Source organism: Vicugna pacos, chromosome X (assembly GCF_048564905.1).
Source record: "Vicugna pacos chromosome X, VicPac4, whole genome shotgun sequence".
NCBI lineage: Eukaryota > Metazoa > Chordata > Mammalia > Artiodactyla > Camelidae > Vicugna > Vicugna pacos.
This window is the reverse complement of record NC_133023.1, coordinates 5,141,693-5,160,029: the sequence shown is the minus strand read 5'-3', so window position 1 is coordinate 5,160,029 and position 18,337 is coordinate 5,141,693. Positions and strand designations below refer to the sequence as shown.

General features: G+C 41.7%; 1 long non-coding RNA gene and 1 other non-coding gene across 2 annotated transcripts in view; one reads left to right on the top strand and one right to left on the bottom strand.

Annotated features, from left to right (window-relative positions):
- LOC107034155 (uncharacterized) overlaps nucleotides 1-18,337 on the bottom strand; it is a 442,513-nt gene that overhangs the window by 28,041 nt on the left and 396,135 nt on the right. The gene's annotated exons all lie outside the window — the stretch shown is intronic.
- Nucleotides 3,255-3,326, top strand: TRNAA-CGC (transfer RNA alanine (anticodon CGC)). Its single transcript has one exon. It is a non-coding gene; the product is annotated as a tRNA-Ala (tRNA).

The window sequence follows — 18,337 nt, the reverse complement described above, 5'->3', positions numbered from 1 at the left end:
CCTCAGGATGCCTGAACGGGGCGGGCTGGGGGCGCTGACCACCCTGCTCAGTAATGGGCCGTCACTGGGGCGGCGGTGGGAAACGTAGGTGGGGTATCTGCCTGCAAAGACGCAGCAATTCAGTCGGAAGCTCTAGCCCACTGGGCAACGCAGACAACGGGGCTGCCTGCAAGCCACACAGCAGCGACGCCCTCGGCCACCCGCGAAAAGTCTTCAGATGGGGCCTGGAGTCCCATCCAGGAATGACTCTCCAAGCCACACTTTCTTGAGGAAGCCAGAGTCTGTGTGTCATCATTGGCGTCTGCCCTTTATCATTCTGTCAGAAATGTGTACAGGCTGCTTCTTAACCTGCTTAAAAATCAGTGTTCTCCACCATCGCGTGGTTTTCTAGATTCTTCTGTGCAACAAATGGCTCGGAAGAAGAAAACTCGAGTTACTCCTCTCTCTCCCTGTGTTTAACTGCTGCAGAGCATCTGGTGCTTGACACACCGTGAACTCCACTCAGGAACAGCCAACGTCCTTGCCTGGAGAGACCTGGAAAACTGAGGCGTGGGGCTAGCTCCGGGGGACCTGTTTTCCGGCCTTTTCCATCTCTGAGTGGCTCCCGCCTTCGTTGGCTGGATGCTCCTTCCTGCCTGTCCAAAGCCAGGCATGGGAGGGGGCGTCCTTCTCACACCCTGAATTAGACTTCCTCGTCCACTTTTACGGGTCCTGGCATGACGCTGGGCCCATCCAGGTGGTCCAGGGTGCCTTGCCCGTTGTCAAGGCGACTGATCAGCAACCTTAATTCCAGGTGCAACCTTCAGCCCCCCTTGCTGTGTAACACATCACAGATTCCAGGCATTAGGAGGTGGGCACGTGCGAGGGGCCGGGGGAGGCGCTAATCTGCCTTCCACAGCAGCTGGATACGTTCTCAGATGGAGACGTTCAGGTGGCAGACACACACATAAACGTGTACAGTGCCCGTCTCCTACTCCCTGCCGCTCAGCTACCCAGACTTGCTCACTGCTGACGGATTCTCGTGCATCCTTGTATCTTTTCGTCTATGATTTTACAGAACAAAATCTCCTTTTCTAATACAAAGTTCAAACCAGATGCATTATTCTTCAACCTGCCTTTCTCATCCATTAATATAGGCCTTGTTGAACTTTCCATGCCAATGCAAATCTTGTCCTAATTAGAATGTCACAGACTTGAATACCATAAAGGACGTAACCGTTTTCTGTGGATGCAGTTTGAAGAATCACAGTTCTCCCCTTGAAGATGGGCTAGCTTTAGTGACTCATGTTTTAGGAACACAATGAGGGGGAAAGTGACCATAAAAAATGAGTCTCAGATCTAGGTCGTAAAAGGGGACACGCCCTTGCTCTCTCTGTGTCTCTGTGTCTGTCTCTGTCTCTCTCACCTTGTTCCTGGAGCCCAGCGCCCAGCCTGTGCGGAAGCCCCAGCCACACAGACAGACCCCTCTGTTGTCTCAATGACCAGTCTTCCTCAACCGCCAGACACATGAGTGATAAAGCGTTCCAGGAGCATCCGTTCCCTGCTCAAGCAGGGTGAAATTCTTAGATACCTAATACAGGTAAGAATTAAACGCATGTAAGAATTCCTTATATCACAAGTGAATACAGCTACCTTTAGCTTCCCTGTCAGATATGGAGTAGCCTCGTGTCCAAAATACGGCGTTATTACAGGGAAGTCTTTGGGGCATTTTGGAAAATCTTGGTGCAGGATGTTAAGAATTGTTTTGAGTCATTCATGGAAATTTCTTTGTTACACTTTACCAAGTACATCTTACAAAGAACACAAGAGCCCTCCTCTGAACCATAATGTAGTAACATCACAAAGTACAATGTGCCTGAAACGCCCAGGGTGGCGGTGCGGCCTGTCTCCCAGACCCCCTTTCCCAGCAAGCACAGGCAGGGGCTCCAAACATTTTTCTGTTCACTTACACCTACTCGTAAAAATGTGTAAGCGTTCATCTTCAACTTGTTGGTGTTTATTACTTTGCAAATTATTTGCCTGCATTCATTGTACTTATATACTATTGATAGTGTAAAACCAACACCGGATTAGAGAAAGGATGAGATTAACATCAAATTATAATGCAAAAATATTTTCCACATATTTTTACATACAAATAATGCATAGTCACTTTTATTCACATTAAAATATATACTAGCTTTAAGAACGTCCGGGATGGCTGACTTTTAATTACTTTGTTAATTGTACTGTCTTAACATATGATTAGCGATGATCTCCAGGTGTAACACATACTCCAGGGAAGTTCATGGCTAATAACAGTGTGTGTAAATACACATCTTCAATAATGCAGTTTGTGATTTCAGATCCGGCAGGCGATTGCATGTCTGATCTCACTCAGTGTTCACTGTGTTGACCCCATGGTACGGCTAATGAAATGCTTCCACCAGGGTCAGACAGGAGAACGGTCAGCTGTCCTCCTGTCTTGTTCTCTTGGACTAGAGACAGGCATAAATATTTCCAATCCACTGTTCCTTTACTGGAAAATTTTAAGCTAGAAGTCCATTCTGTGGGGGCTAGATTAGTTGAACCTGAATGAAAGAAGCTACAAATGTACTTAACATGTTAAGCAGAGGCTGTAAGTTTGGAAGGAAGTAAAAGCCGGCTCTGGGCTCCTCCAAGCTGCACAAACTGCTGACTTGCCCTCAGGATAGGTCACGTTCCCAGGGCAGGACACAGCCCATCTGTTGCGCAACCAAGCGAGGACTCAGTACCAAGCCGACTATTAGGAATCAGTACAACTTAGTCACCCTCTTAACTATTTCAGCAGAAATAAATACGAATGGAAGTCCTAGTACCTTCTTTCTACATCCATGTTGGCTGTCCTATGGACTTCACCCCACGCTGAAGACCGTCACATCAGACAACCAGCAGGGAGTGCAGCCAGACTGAGACTGTCTGTGGAATCACCCCAGGGGGAATTTTAAAAAGAAAAAGCCCTTTAGTATCCTGCAGTTAATTCTGTAGATGGGTGAGTCCTGTGGGAGAGGGACACTTTTTGAGGTACCGAGAAAGGGAAGGCCTTAAGGCAGCATCCATTTCCACAAATTACACCAGCTCTTCTGGTATCAGGACAAGAGTTGTCCAGGGCTGCCCATATTTGGTGACACAATCCTCCAGCTATTTCTCCAAGGAAAGAAGCTTTTGGGAAATGTTTATATGATGAATGAAGGAACCAATGAATCATGAAGAGATAAAAAGGTTCCCCTGGGGCGGTGGGTACAGCTCGGTGGTAGAGTGTGTGCTTCGCATGCATGAGGTTCTGGGTTCAATCCCCAGTACCCACATTAAAAAAGAGTAATAATAAAGAGAAGAAAAGTTCCTCCTGAATTCTGACATAATCCGTACGGGGCATGCCATCTTTCAGGATGGCGGCCACCAGCATCTGCCACAGGGAACGGAAGGGCGTCGTGCTGACTCTGCGAGTGGGCATCTGGGGCCTCCTTGATCTGGTACTGAAATCCCCCTTCATGGTGGTAAAACGTACTGTTAAGTTCCAAAGCTCTGTTTCCTCCGTCATCTTTTTTCCTTTTCTTTTTAAACGTCTATCCTGAACTACGATGGAGTGCCTGCTCAAGATAAAAATTCTGAGATTGTTTAAGGGAACCCAATAAAGAATTAAGAACGTGGCCAACAACGCCCTTTCCTCCTGGGGCTCCGCGGCCTTCCCAGTGTGGAGCTGGTACCATGTGTCCAGCAGCAGCTGGGGGGACTGATTCTCACTGTGGCCCAGGAGCCCCAGAGGAGGAGATGGAGGCCAAGAACAAAAATCATGCTAATTTGGAGGGAGACATGGGATGTTCTTGAGGTACTGCTCAAGATCAAGAGACACGCTTGATTTCGATGTAGAAAGTATTAGAACTTCCAATTTTAGTTATTTCTACATGAACAGTTGAGAGAGTAGTTGAGATGTAGTGATTCCTAACAGTTGGCTTCAGAGAAGACTAATGAAGGCTGATTTTGAATGACCAAGACTGACTTCCCTCTCCCCATTCTTTTATTGTTCATAAAGTAGCTGAGAGATAGCACATATTCTTTAAAAACTAAATTTGCCAGAAGATTGTTTGGATCAACGCTGGGTAAAAATGGAGGGAGGGACAAAAGACTCAAAACAGACTTACACTATGATCCAACAATCCCACTCCTGGGCTTATATCCAGAGGGAACCTTAATTCAGAAAGACACCTGCAGCCCAAGGTTCACAGCAGCAGTATTTACAATAGCCAAGACATGGAAACAACCTAAATATCTGTCGACAGATGACTGGGTAAAGAAGTTGTGGTATATTTTTATACAATGGAATACTACTCAGCCATAAGAAATGATAAAATAATGCCATTTGCAGCAACATGGATGGCCCTGCAGATCATCATACTAAGTGAAGTAAGCCAGAAAGAGAAAGACAAATACCATATGATATCACTTATATATGGAATCTAAAAAAAAAAAAAGACAAATGAACTCATTTATAAAACAGAAACAGATTCACAGACATAGAAAACAAACTTATGGTTACCAGAGGGGAAGGGGATGGGAAGGGATAAACTGGGAGTTCGAGATTTGTAGATACTGACTCATATATATATAAGTAGATAAACAAGTTTATATAGTATAGCACAGGGAACTATATTCAGTATCTTGCAACAGTTTATGGTGAAAAAGAATACGAAAATGAATATACGTATGCTCTTATATGACTGAAGCATTGTGCTATACACCAGAAATCGACAAACATTGTAAACTGACTCTACCTCAACTAAAAAAAAATGGAGGAAGGGATAATATTGGTTCTTGGGAAAACAAGCCCTTTCTCCATCAGTGGCATGTATTCAAGTGTTATTTGAATATTCCAGTAAGTTATTTTGAATTTTTTGGGGGGGTGGTCATTAGGTTGATTTATTTATTTTAATGGAGGGACGGGGGATTGAACCCAGGGCCTCATGGGTGCTAAGCACGCGCCTGCCACGGAGCTCGGCCCTCCCCCTCCCGTCGCTTACTCTGTATCCATTGTTCAGCACGAAAGGTAACAATAAAAAATCTTGATACCTGCTCTGACTGAAGAACTCAATGTGTTTCCTTTTTTATGGTAAAACCAAGGACAGTAAACTTCTTTGGACATGGCTGTTACGTGTAGAACAACTTGCCTTGAGTAGGAATAAATTCTAGGTACTCTTGCCCCACAGTGCTTTCCTGGTTAACTGTACTTGCTTTATTTTTGAAGCAATGATACCCAACAAAACACAAAGACTGACTCGTGTGCCAAGTGAATGGGTAGCCTTAGAAAAGCCCAGAAAACAACACCGCTCTCCTCAAGCTCTTATGAAAGGAGAATCCTGACCACTGGCTCTAGGCTCCTGCCAAATTTCGCTAAATTTCTCACAATAGCATCCTAGCCAATTCCACTACACAGAACCACATTTGTGTCACCCCTCAACCCTCAGGAGCGCCTGCATTAGGACGACGTCTGTAGAGCCTTCCCGTTAGCTGGCACCGTCAGACAGCACGGTAACGGCCGGATGTGGAAACCGCTCCTGCCAGGCGGCGGACCCAAAGGGCTGCCGTCTGCGATGGACTGGGAGCCCTGCCTTGGAACGAAGCCTGCTATGTCAGTGGTTCCATCTTAAGCAATCCTCCTCAATCCAACACATCTTACTTAACCTCCATCAAGGGGTGTGTGCCACACCCGAAGATCCAGATCACCGTCCCAGTGCCCCGTGGATGGAAGCGCTTCGGTGTTCTGATGAGCTGTCCTCGATGACTTTAGTAAACTTCATCTTGTCTTGAAACCCTTGCTGAAACAGTAACTCTCATCCATCAAGTAAGTGAAACAGGAACAGTCAAAGGCGAAGTCTGGACATACTGGTAGAGTGAGACGTCTTCCTCAAGGGTCTTTCAAATCCTGATTTTGGCAGGCGTGACTTTTAGGTCTGCTTGTCTGTGAATATATTTTTCTTTTCATACTGAGAACATAAAGCTTGTTAATGCATCTGAGCTCCGAGACAACAGCCTTCCGAAGTGCCCTGACGCTGTTGAGCACGTTGACGTGACCTCTGCTAGATGTCGGCAGAAACTGCCTGTGTCCCCCAAGCATTCTTAGACTCTAACAACATGTCTGCTACACAGATCATGTGGTTTCTGTCCTTGATAGCAACACGAAACAGTAATTAATCAAATGAAGATCTCTCAGCCCATCTGTGTGCAAAGCTTAAACGTATAGTCTACGGGTGGTCATTTTTAAAGTTTTTGGTAAGAAACAGCATTATACATGTGATTCTAAGTGCAAAAAATAATGTATCTGAAATCATTTGCACATCTTGGTTTTTATATCAAACAAAGGCATTTAAAAATTGTGTTATTGGAGTCTTAATTTATGTTTGTATTCTTTTTCTTTTCAAACCATGCTGATCTTTCAAAGCATAGTGACAAAAGTCACAAAATGCACATGGAACCTTGTGACACCACCAAGTGTTGGGACGTCCTCTGCAGCCACAGAAAGGGCAGTATACCCACCTGGGCGTCCCGGCGTTACGTCATGTCTAGGGAGTATTTCAGGCAGAAGGAACTACTGTTTGGCGATTTTTAAAAATAGTGGTTTAAAACATTTTTCATCTATTCATTTCATATTAGTTCCAGTTAAAGTTATTAAAACAATTGGTCAGAACTTTAACTGTTTGTGTGCACGTTCCTTTTATATGGACAGTAGTGGTCTGGAAGCATCGGGCTCCGTGAACACATAAAGTCCACAATGATATTTCAAGAAAACCCTTTGTGCACTCAAAGAATGTAATCAATAAGATTCTTGTTGAAGTAATTTTCAGAAAAAAAGAGAATAATAATATTCACCTCCTTGAGATATGTTGTAATGCTAAGAACTGAGAAAAGTCCTGGAGTTCAGAATGGAAGGGACAGAGTATGCAATTCCAGAGGGAAAGATTTGTTGTCAAGCTTCACCAGAACACTACCTTGTGTCCGATGCCAAACGATGAGCAGATGCACTACATCTTTCCTTAAAAGATAATGACACAGCCAAAAATGAATTTAAATAAAACGTAAATTATTATTTTAAAAATAGGACTCACCAAAAAAAAAGTCCCTCAAAAGACCAGTGCACGTCTTCATCACGACGGAGAAAAGACAACCCTGTGGAGTAATGTCTTTTGAGTTTCAAGGGCAGATTCCACCACTGGTTCTGGGTACAACTTTCTGCTTAATTCTACCACCTGGAAAAGGGAAATGAGACTTCGCCTGCCAGGTGCCAATGCCGTGGCTACAAATGCAAGACCGCAGTGAAAAGAAGCAGAAAGAGTGAGAACACCTTCATGACGCCTTCTAGAAGGTCACGGGCAGTCGACCTCCTTGCCCTGTGCGGTCAGCCAGCTGCCACAGTTCTCTCCACGACGCTCAGACGTTAACTTCCCAGGAGTGTTTCACATGCAAATGTTTGCATCCCGGTGAACTAAGCTGGGGGAAGCAGGCTATGTTCTCTTCAACATGCACTCAAAACTCCTGGTTTTATATATTATATACATGTAATATATAACGTATAGTATATTGAAGTAGATTGGCATAGAAATATATCAGAAAAATACATTACATATTATACAATGTATATTATACAAATATATGTAGAGATGACTAAGAAAAGAAAGATACGTTTGTACGTAGTATAAATACTGCAATAATTTTTTCTTAGTCATTCTATCATTCTGGCTGCTACTATGAATACAATGTATTTTTTCTTATTTTCTATGGGGTATGGACAGAATAGGGAGAAAATTTTATTCTATATGACTACTTGTATCATTTGTCTCAGCAGTTTATCTTACACATTCTTAAACACTTCTAACTTTTTAATTTCTTAGATACATAGTATTAGCAACTGCATACTGAACTCCTCTGTAACTTGAAACATGTATGTATAATGATTACTTTTCCTGGCATTCGTGCTTCAGCGAGAACCTTCAAGGCAACGTTGATTAAGAGTGGTGAGGGCCAGCATCCCTGGTTTTTATCTTGATTTTAACAGAAATAGTGCATTGCTTCTCTCTTTATTAGGATAACTGGGAGTAACTAGTCTGCTTCATGGTTAGGTTGTTGTCCTCCGGTACTGCCTCACTTAGACTTTTTTTAGGAGTAGCTGCTAAATTTATCAAAAGCTGTCCTTCATCAGCCACCATGAATGCACACAGATGGTTTTCTCCTTTTGTTTGTTAGAACAAAACATCTTTAACCATCACTGCCTCCCGGGCTTAAAATATCGGCTATCTTTTTGAATATTTTAGATTCTGCTGACTAATAATCTATTTACGATTTCTGAACCCAGTCATGTACAATAATCATATACATTATTCTACATTTTTTCAATTATTTGGTACCTTAGCAAGTTACAGGATTAAATTATGCTGACATCATGAAACTGGATTGTTTCCCAGTTTTTTTTTTTTCTATAGCCTAGGAAAGTTTACATTACATAGAAATGATTTGTACCCTAAATCTCAAATAGACCTCAGCTGTGACACCATCTGGGCCTGATGTATATTTTTTCAAACTTGCATCTGTTTAAATTACCTTTTCAACATCTTGCTTGATTATCTGTAGATTCAGTTTTCTGCCTCTTTGAGGAGAAAGTTTGGGTAGTTTTTCAGGAAATCAATCATTTGCTTTAAAATTCTCATATGTATTGCAACAGAGGTGCACAAAGTACGCTCTTGTAAATCTTCTCATCTCTTTAGTATCTGAAATTACACTGCTGACCTCACTCCTCAATCTCATCCAGTTTTTGCTTTGTCTAATTTTCCGTCATCTAACTTTCTGAAAAAAAAATTTAAGTTCAAAGAAATAGTGTTTGGATACATTTATGACATTTAAGATTGCTACTATTTATACTACTTTAGTAATTTCTAGTTTTATCTTTACTCTTTTATTTTGCTTTTTTAATTTTTTCTTTATCAAGTTGAGGAAACTCCTCTCTATTCCTAGTTTACTGAGAGTTTTTATCATGAACATGTGCTGGATTTTGTTAAACTTGTTTTGTGCATCGACTGACAGACCCTGTGATTTTTTCGTTCTTAGCCTGTTGATGTCATGCATTACACCGACTGGTTTTTGAATGTTGATCCAGCTTTGGATTCAGTTCCGGGGTAAATCCCACTTGGTCATGGTGTATAATTCTCATTATACCCTTGTAGATTTGACTTGCTCATACTTTCTTGAGGATTTTGCATCTATGTTCACGAGAGACACTTATTAACAGTTTCTTGTAATATCTGTCTGGACCTCACAGAACGACGGAGGAAGTAGTTAAGTCCCTGTTTCTACCTTCAGAACGAGCTTGGAGACAGTGTTACCGTTCCTTCTTTAATGCTTGGTAGAATTCAGTAGTGAACCCATTTCTTTTTTGGAAGGTTATTCACTATTGATTCAATTTACATAAAAGATAGAGGTCTATTCAGATCATCTCTTCCTTCTCGTCTTAGTTTTGGGAGATCATTATCTTCTAAGGAATTGTTCCGTTTCACCTAGGTTATCATATTTGTGGGCCTGGAGCTGTTCACAGAATTCGTTTCTTCTCCTTTTAATTTCCACAGGGTCTGCTCCTTCCACAGGTGATGCTCCTCTTTCATTTCTGGTATTATTAATTTGTACACTCTCTGCTTTTCTTAGTTAGCCTGGCTAGAGCAAATAAAATAAAATTTTTGAAAAAAGCAAATAAAATTGCTTTTATTCATTTTTTTAAAAAAAACCTAGCTTTTGGTTTCACTGATTTGCTCTACTGATTGCTTACTTCCAATTTCATTGATTTCTGCTCTGATTCTTACTGTTTCTTTTCTTCAGCTTACTTTGGATCTACTTTGTTCCTCATTTTCCAGTTTCCTAAGGTAACAACTTGTATTATTGATTTTAGAGCTTTCTTCTTTCCTCAAATATTCATTCAATGCTGTCCTTTTCCCTCTAAGCACTGCTTTCATGGCATGCCACAAATTTTGGTAAGCTGTGTTTTCATTTTCATTTAGTTAAAACATTTTAAAATTTTTCTTGAGATTTCTTCTTTGATGTACATGTCATTTATAAGAGCATTGTTAAACTCAAAATGGATCAAAGACTTACACATTTAAGACAAGGTACAATAAACTTCCTAAAAGAAAATATAGCCAAAACATTATCTTGCATACATCTCAGCAATGTTCTCCTAGGGCAGTCTACCAAAGCAATAGAAATAAAAGCAAGAATAAACAAATGGGACCTAATGAAACTTACAAGCTTCTGCATAGCAAAGGAAACCATAAGCAAAACAAAATGACAACCTATGGAATGGGAGACAATTTTTGCAAAAGATGAAACTGACAAAGGCTTGATTTCCAGAATATATAAACCACTCATATGACTTAATAAGAAAAAAAACAAAAAACTCAATCAAAAAATGAGCAGAATATCTAAACAAGCAATTCTCCAATGAAGACATATGAATGATCAATAGGCACATGAATAAATGCTCAATGTCACCAATTATCAGAGAAATGCAAATCGAAACTACAGTGAGGTATCATCTCACACCAGTCAGAATGGCCATCATTCAAAAGTCCACAAATGACAAATGCTGGAGAGGCTGTGGAGAAAAGGGAACCCTCCTACACTGTTGGTGGGAATGCAGTTTGGTGCAGGCACTATGGAAAACAGTATGGAGATTCCTCAAAGGACTAGGAGTCGACTCACCATTTGACACAGTCGTCCTGCTTCTAGGCATATATCCCGAAGGAACCCTACTTCAAAAAGACACCTGCACCCCAGTGTTCACAGCAGCGCTATTTACAATGGCAAGACATCGAAACAGCCTAAATGTCCATCAACAGGTGACTGGATAAAGAAGAGGTGGTATATTTATACAATGGAATACTACTCAGCCATAAAAATGACAACATAATGCCATCTGCAGCAACATGGATGTCCCTGGAGAATGTCATCAGAAGTGAAGTTAGTCAGAAAGAGAAAGAAAAATATGAGATTGCTCATATGTGGAATCCAAAAAAAGAAAAGAAACAAAGAAAAATGAACATAAATACAAAACAGAAACAGACTCATAGACATAGATACAAACTTGTGGCTGCCAGTGGGGAGAGGGGTGGGAAGGGACAGACTGGGAATTCAAAATTTGTAGATTCTGACAGGCATCTGTAGAATAGATAAACAAGATTATACTGTATAGCACAGGGAAATATATACAAGATCTTATGGTAGCTCACAGCGAAAAAGAATGTGACAATGAATACATGTATGTTCATGTATAACTGAAACATTGTGCTCTACACTGGAAATTGACACAACATTGTAAACTGACTATAACTCAATAAAACTAAAAAAAAGTATTGTTTAATCTCCATATGTTTTTCTCCAGTTCTCTCTCTGTTAGTGATTTCTACTTCAGTTCTGCTGTGGCCTGACAGCAGATATTGCATGACTGCTATTCTTTCAAATTCGCAAAGCTGTGTTATTTGGCCCAGAATAGGGTCTTGCCGTGGTCGATATTCCCTGTGAACTTGAGAGGAACGTGTCCCCTGCTGTGGGATGAAGGATCCTACAGGTGTCAGTTACACACAGCTCATTCCTGATGTATCTGAGTTCCTCTCCCCTTCCTCCTACTGGAATCCAGAGGGGAATTCTCTCCAATATTTACTGCAAGGAAGTAGTTAAGCTGGTCTGGGTAAACTCGCTAAACCCTGGCCCCCTACTCCCGGAATGTTTAACTCTCAGACTTGTGCACATTGAGTCTCCAGTAATCCATCGATACTGGGGGCAGTCTGCTCCATGTCCTCCTCTCGCTCATGGATTTAGGAAGAGCTGTTGATTTTTCTCCTTTCTTGTGGAACTATTTTGCTTTTCTAATGATTTTTTTTTCTAGTTTATTACACTGAACACGTAGGTCATTTATAATCAGTCTTTCTCATTTTAGTAACGAAAGCTTAGGTTAATATAAATAGGTCTGCTGTAGGCTTCGGCGTACTGAATTTCCCTTTTTATTACTTGCAAGGTAGCTCACAGTTCTGTTAGGATTTTCCCTTTGATCTGGGTGTTGCTTCACACAATTCTTTTTTTTTTCCAATTTACATACGACTCAGTTTACAAATGATTAGTTTGGGGGGGGTCAATCTGTATTGCTGATATCTAGCCTTGTGTATAAAAGTGTTTTGTAAAATCTGGGCATTCTAGATTTTATTCGTTTTTTTTTTAACTAAGTCATAATAAGAATGTGACTATATGCATACCTACATGCATGTACAGACATAAACGTACAGACACAGATACAATTACAGAGAGAGATGTGGATAAAGATACAGCTCAGATACAGACACCGATTCAGATACCCTGCCCATATTTTCTTAGTCCCTGTGATTCTCATGAACACTGCTCTGGTCTGTCTACCCGTCTTCCAGTGCCGGCATCTGTGTCTCCTTGGCTCAAGGCCTTGTCCGGCCACCCGAGCCCGCTCTGGCCAAGCACACAGCATGCCGGAAGTGCCAGGGGATGAAGGCCTCCCACAGTGGCCCCAACCGATGGCTGATGGGGGCTGATGCCGAACAGCTCCAGCTCACTCTTCTCCTGGGAGTGAGAACTCCTAGTTTGTGTCCTGCACTGCCTCCTAGAGACCCGCAATGGAATTCAGGTCCAGATGTCCACAGGAATAACTGGCTGGAGAAAACCCTTTTCTGAGCTTCTACCCTTGTGTCACTTCCCTTTTCTCTCACTGACGTTTGTTAACATCACATCCCAGATAAACTGCTCACATTCAAATCTTCGTCTCAACATCTGTTCCTGAGTAACACACACACACTGGAAAGTAAAACACAATTTTGTCTCCCACTCTACTGATGTCCAGGGACAGCTCATTCCATTACTTAATTTGACCAGAACACAAAGATCTGGAATGACCTTGTAACATTCTATGTATGAGTAATACATATATCACAGAATTTAAACTCTATTCTGATTCAGATGACAACCTATTATCTGGAAGGAAGCGACACGACATAAAGCCTGGCACACGACGCCGTCCTTCCCCAGTCTGCTAAGTATGCAGCTGGTCTGATAAGGCTTCTCAAAGCAACAGCTGACGCGGGTGAGTCATCCCCACATCAAGCCAGGGATTATTTCAACCCAGTAGAAGCTGGTGTTACCTGCGTTCAGGCTCTTCTTCCCAAATAAGAACAACAGAAACCTACGTTGGGACAATCCAAATCACTAGGTGAGCAACCTCTATTTTGAGAAAGAAAAGAATTGTATGAGAAGTTTGGCATACGATGTGATTATGTGGTATGATTTAGCCTAGGTCTACGTACAGTGGCAGGATTGAGGAAAAAACCCAACCCCCCATAAAAAAAGAAGTACATATAATATGTGCAGCTGAATGACAGTTCTGTAATCACTTCAAAGCAGAGGCAGCTAAAGTTGGAAGACATCCATCAACGTCTCCCATCCCTGGAGCATTCAAACTGGTATAAATAAAGGGGATCCTGGAATGTAATCCTTTTAAAGTTCTTAACTAATGGTCTGGGGCCCAGGCTGCAATACGCCAGAAGTGGCTTAGCAGAGGAGAGGTAAATTGTCCTCGGTGTCCTCCACACCATCTCCGCATGCAGACCCTAAATCCTGTAATGCACGAATTGCTGCTAGAGATTAAACGCTTAGAAGCGAAATGGACACAAATTGAGATGAAACCCGCATTCTACTATCTGGTCTTTCTCAGGGGTATTTAAAAGAATAACAAGAGCGTTTCTACTTTAAATCATCGAAGCCTCTTTCAGGTTTATCCAGTCATCCGGTGTGCAGGAGGGTTTTCAGGAGTTCTTAATCACGGACGATCGCAGAGGTCACGAGTTCACCTGCGTGTCAAAGTGTGCACTGCGTCCAAATTATTCCTTGGATTTGCTTGATTTCATGAAAACCTAGTCAAAACTATTAATTAGTCCCCTCTTTTGGGGACCCTGGGGATAGGATGTTTAAATACTTAAAGTATTCTGCTTACTCAACCGAACAGTTTCCTACTTGGTTTGTGATAATAGACAAAATAAACTCTTGGTCTTTAAACAGTCCAGACAACGTTAAATTCTTTGTTACCAAAGCTTCTCAGCAAATACACTGGGTATACGCGGACAGACACAAGTATTATATAATCACTCTTACGTTATTTGTGACAAAACTCTCTCTCCATAAACCCGAGATTTTTCGCTAATGTAATCTGGTTTCCCTCAAAGTCACCATTAGCGATGGTTTTTTCATAGATGCTCTCATTACAGGTGTGGACAGTAAAGCCCGTATCCGGGACCTTCTTCCAGGGGCTCGTGGAGAGCGAGGCTAAGCCATCACGAGTGGAAGACAGAGTCACTGCCCTCTGTTTTTCCAGCTCTCCCGCCCCTAAAGCTGTACCCCCTTCCACTGGAGTGTGAGCTCCAGCATCCGCCCTGGGGCTGCTGGGCCTGGACAGAGGACTTGGCTTGGCCAACGGGAAGGGAGTGGTACGACAGCGGTCCAGCTCGGAGCTGAAGCACCAGGAAGCGTTACGCACTGCTTGCGTTCCTGTGACCTGCCTTTGGGAGGTCATGTCCCAAGGACTTACTGATAAAAAAGAATGGGGTGACATGTGGCACCTAACTGGACACCAACCCCAGCCGGAAGCAGAGCGCCCCAGGTTGCCTCTGGGCTTTCACACGTTTGCTGCTGTTGGCTGGGATTTAGATTTCTTTTTCCTCAGCGTTACCGTGCCAATTGCAAACCACGGTTTGGCCATGTAACCATAATTTGCCTGAACGCCAGTCGGCTAAAACTGGAACAGTTCACATAAAGAATTATCTGGCCCAAGCTGTTGGGGCTGGTACACTTCACAGCCTATCGTGAGGAACCCCCCACCACCCGCAGCCCCTACTGAGCAAACACAGCAGGTGGTTTCTTACATCTCAGTTCCTGGCCTGTATTTTACAAATCTTGGGCCAAAGGAGAGCGCCACTGTGTTGGAGACAAGAAAATGTAACAGAGATAAGAGAAAGAAAAGGTAGGGAAAACTAGCAACTTCTAAGGCTGGAAAGCAATAAAGAAATGAATGGTCAGAACTGCCCTTAACTCTCTTCTCCATGATTCTGGCTGTATTTGGATTCCTGTTCTTCAGTGAGGCTGCTCTGGGCGATGCCAGCTGAATATCCACCTCTTCAGCATGGTGGCCTCCCGACGGAGACGCTACAGGTTCCTTATTTTCATGTTTCCTCACTGCTTGACATAAATGGAATGACTTTCTGGCTTTAAAGCTGGGAAAGCCTAATTAACATGCTTGTTCACTGTTAATCATCAGGGAAACGCAAATCAAAACCACAATGAGGTATCGCCTCACACTTGTCAGAATGGCCATCATCAAAAGGTCTACAAATGTAAGCGTTGGTGGGGATGTGGAAAAACGAGAACCCTCGTACACTGTTGGTGGGAATGCAAATTGGTGCAAACACTATGAAAACCAGTATGAACACTTCTCAAAAAATTAAAAATAGAACTACCACATGACCCAGCAATTCCACTCCTGGGTATCCATATCCAAAACAAAAACAGAAATTCAAAAAGATGCACGCATCCCAGTGTTCACAGCAGCATTACGTACAGTTGCCAAGATGTGGAAACAACCTAAGTGTCCATCAGCAGATGAACAGATAAAGAAGATGTGTGCATATATACAATGGAATACTATTCAGCCATAAAAAAGAATAAAATTTTGCCATTTTCTGCACCATGGATGGACTTGGAGGGCATTAGGCTAAGTGAAGTAAGCCAGCCAGAGAAAGATAAATGCTGTATGGTATTACTTATATGTGGAATCCAAAAAATACAGCAACATGGTAAGTGTAACAAAATAGAAGCCGACTCACAGATCTAGAGAACAAACTAGTGGTGACCAGTGGGGAGAGGGAAAGGGTAGGGGCAGCATAGGGAGGAGGGCAGTAAGAGGTACAAACTATCAGGTACAACGTAAGCTAGAAGGATATAGTGCACAACATAGGGAGTACAGTCAATATCGTATAATAACTATAAATGGGATATAACCTTTAAAACTGAATCACTACACTGTACACCTGTAATGTATATAACATTGTACAGCAACTATACTTCAACTAAAAGAAGAAACAAAAAAAGAAGGAAAAATAGGGAAAGATTTGCTTAGAAGGGTAGATCAGAAGGCTGAAAAAGTTTGCTTCACCTGAGTCCAGTCTACACTGCTCTATTTCACATTTGTGTTTTGTCATGAATTCTTCACACATTAAGGATGCATATTCACGTAAATCCCCAAATGCATTCAAGTGAGACATAAATTAGTTTTTCATTATCTTACTTTTACGATAACCCATGCCATTAGAGTATCCTTTCCCAAAGTGCAGAAATAAAAGTTAAGAAGATTCAAATTGAACTTGGAAAGCTTTCCCTTTAGAAAGTAGAAAGACAAGTTAGTATTAATAGCATTTAAACTCCTGGGTTAAAATATTAATACTTCCCAGTTAAAATGAAATTTAATAATGTATAGAAAAGTAATGCATACATTAGTGTTTCAAAAGTACAAACGATAAAAGATAATGAGGCTCTAGCCTTTGTAACACGACTAAAAAATCAGAATCTCCTAAAACAGGTTTTATAAGCCTTGATTCTGTCATCATTAGTGTGCGGTTTCTAGGCCAATCTTATCGAAAACCTCAGGGGAACGTATTTTAAAACTTTCTAGCCTAATCTGCGTTGTCACCTATGAAAAGTGACTTCTTCACGTAGTTGAAGCTAAGGTTTGAATTGAGTATCACTGTTAAAAAATAAAACTAGAACTAGGCAGTTTATTTTTTCATGTTATATTCTATACACATCACACACACACACTTTTTCTCACATTTTTAAAAATCTTCAGAGCCGGAAGTCAAGGAGTAGTGCCAGCTCTTTCACTGGTCTGACATCTCGGCCATGACAGGCAATAATACAATCAGAGTGCTTACTTAATTTGCATAGTGCACAGGGCTCTAAAGACTAAATGTGTATACTTACTTTTATGGTATCTAGAAAAGAAAGGTCTTGCAAGGAATATGCTTGCAAATTATTTAAAGATATTGATATGATTCTCCTTAAAAGATAACTTTTAATGTTGCCAACTGGGTATCAGTTGGAATTACAATCGGAAATATGCACACAGTTCTTTTCTGCTGGGTGAACTGTCAGTGTCCTGTTTGAGACAGAATGTTCCAAACCCTCCCTTTTGTATTCATTGTGGTAGGCTGCCTTCTGAGGTGACCCCAGTGAGCCCTGCTTCCTTCCCTTCACGCCTGTGTAATCCTTTCTGGTAACTGTGAGTGCAGAGTCCCGCGCTTCTAAGCAATGGAACACTGTCACGTGTCAGGATAACACTGCTAATATTAAGTCACAAATGACTGTGACTACTATTTTGATGGCCCTCTGTTTCTGGTTCTTTTCATTTGTTTGGTATTTTTTTAAACTGAAGTAGTTTATTTACAAACTGGTGTTCGTTTCAGGTGTACAACAAACTGTTTCAATGAAGCAATTTGTGAGCTGCCCTAAGGAGGCCCCATATATCAGGAACTTCTGTCCAATAGCATATGAAGAGCTGAGTTCAACCATCCTTCCAGTAACCACAAGGGTGAGCTTGGAAGAAACTCAGTGTAAGCCTCAGATGTCTCAGGCCCCAGGTGATCAGAACCTCCTGAGAAATCCTAAGCCAGAGGACCTAGTCAAGCCACCAAATCCCCGATGCACAGAAAGGGTGGGCAATAAAATTTTATCCATTACATTTTGGGATAACTTGTTACACAGCTACAGATAGCTAATGCATTCACCACACACCATCTCTGAAAGTGATACTTCAGATTGACTAGATCAATTATAAGTAAGTAAATAGAAAGTGCTGGGCCTTATCTCTTGATATGTGAGGAAAGAACTAGGTATTTACGAAATATTGGTTGGAATTATCTTAATTAAAGATTAAGCACAGGCCAGTTCCTGGGAATACTAGTATTAATACACGCGAACTATGGTGGTGTTGAAATGCCTCCAAAGGTGATTTCTGGCAGAACTGGTTTCAATTCCAAAACGGACCACTGATTGGCGGCAGGAGCTTGAGCAGGTAACCTGGTCTTTTTGAGTCTGCTGTCTCATTAGCTAAATGGAAATGTGTGTAGCATTTTTGTGAGATTAAAATAATATGCGTGGAGCTTCTGACACTTAGAGGGTTCTTAGTCCACCACAAATATTATTTTTATGTTCCCAGTCACCAAAGAGC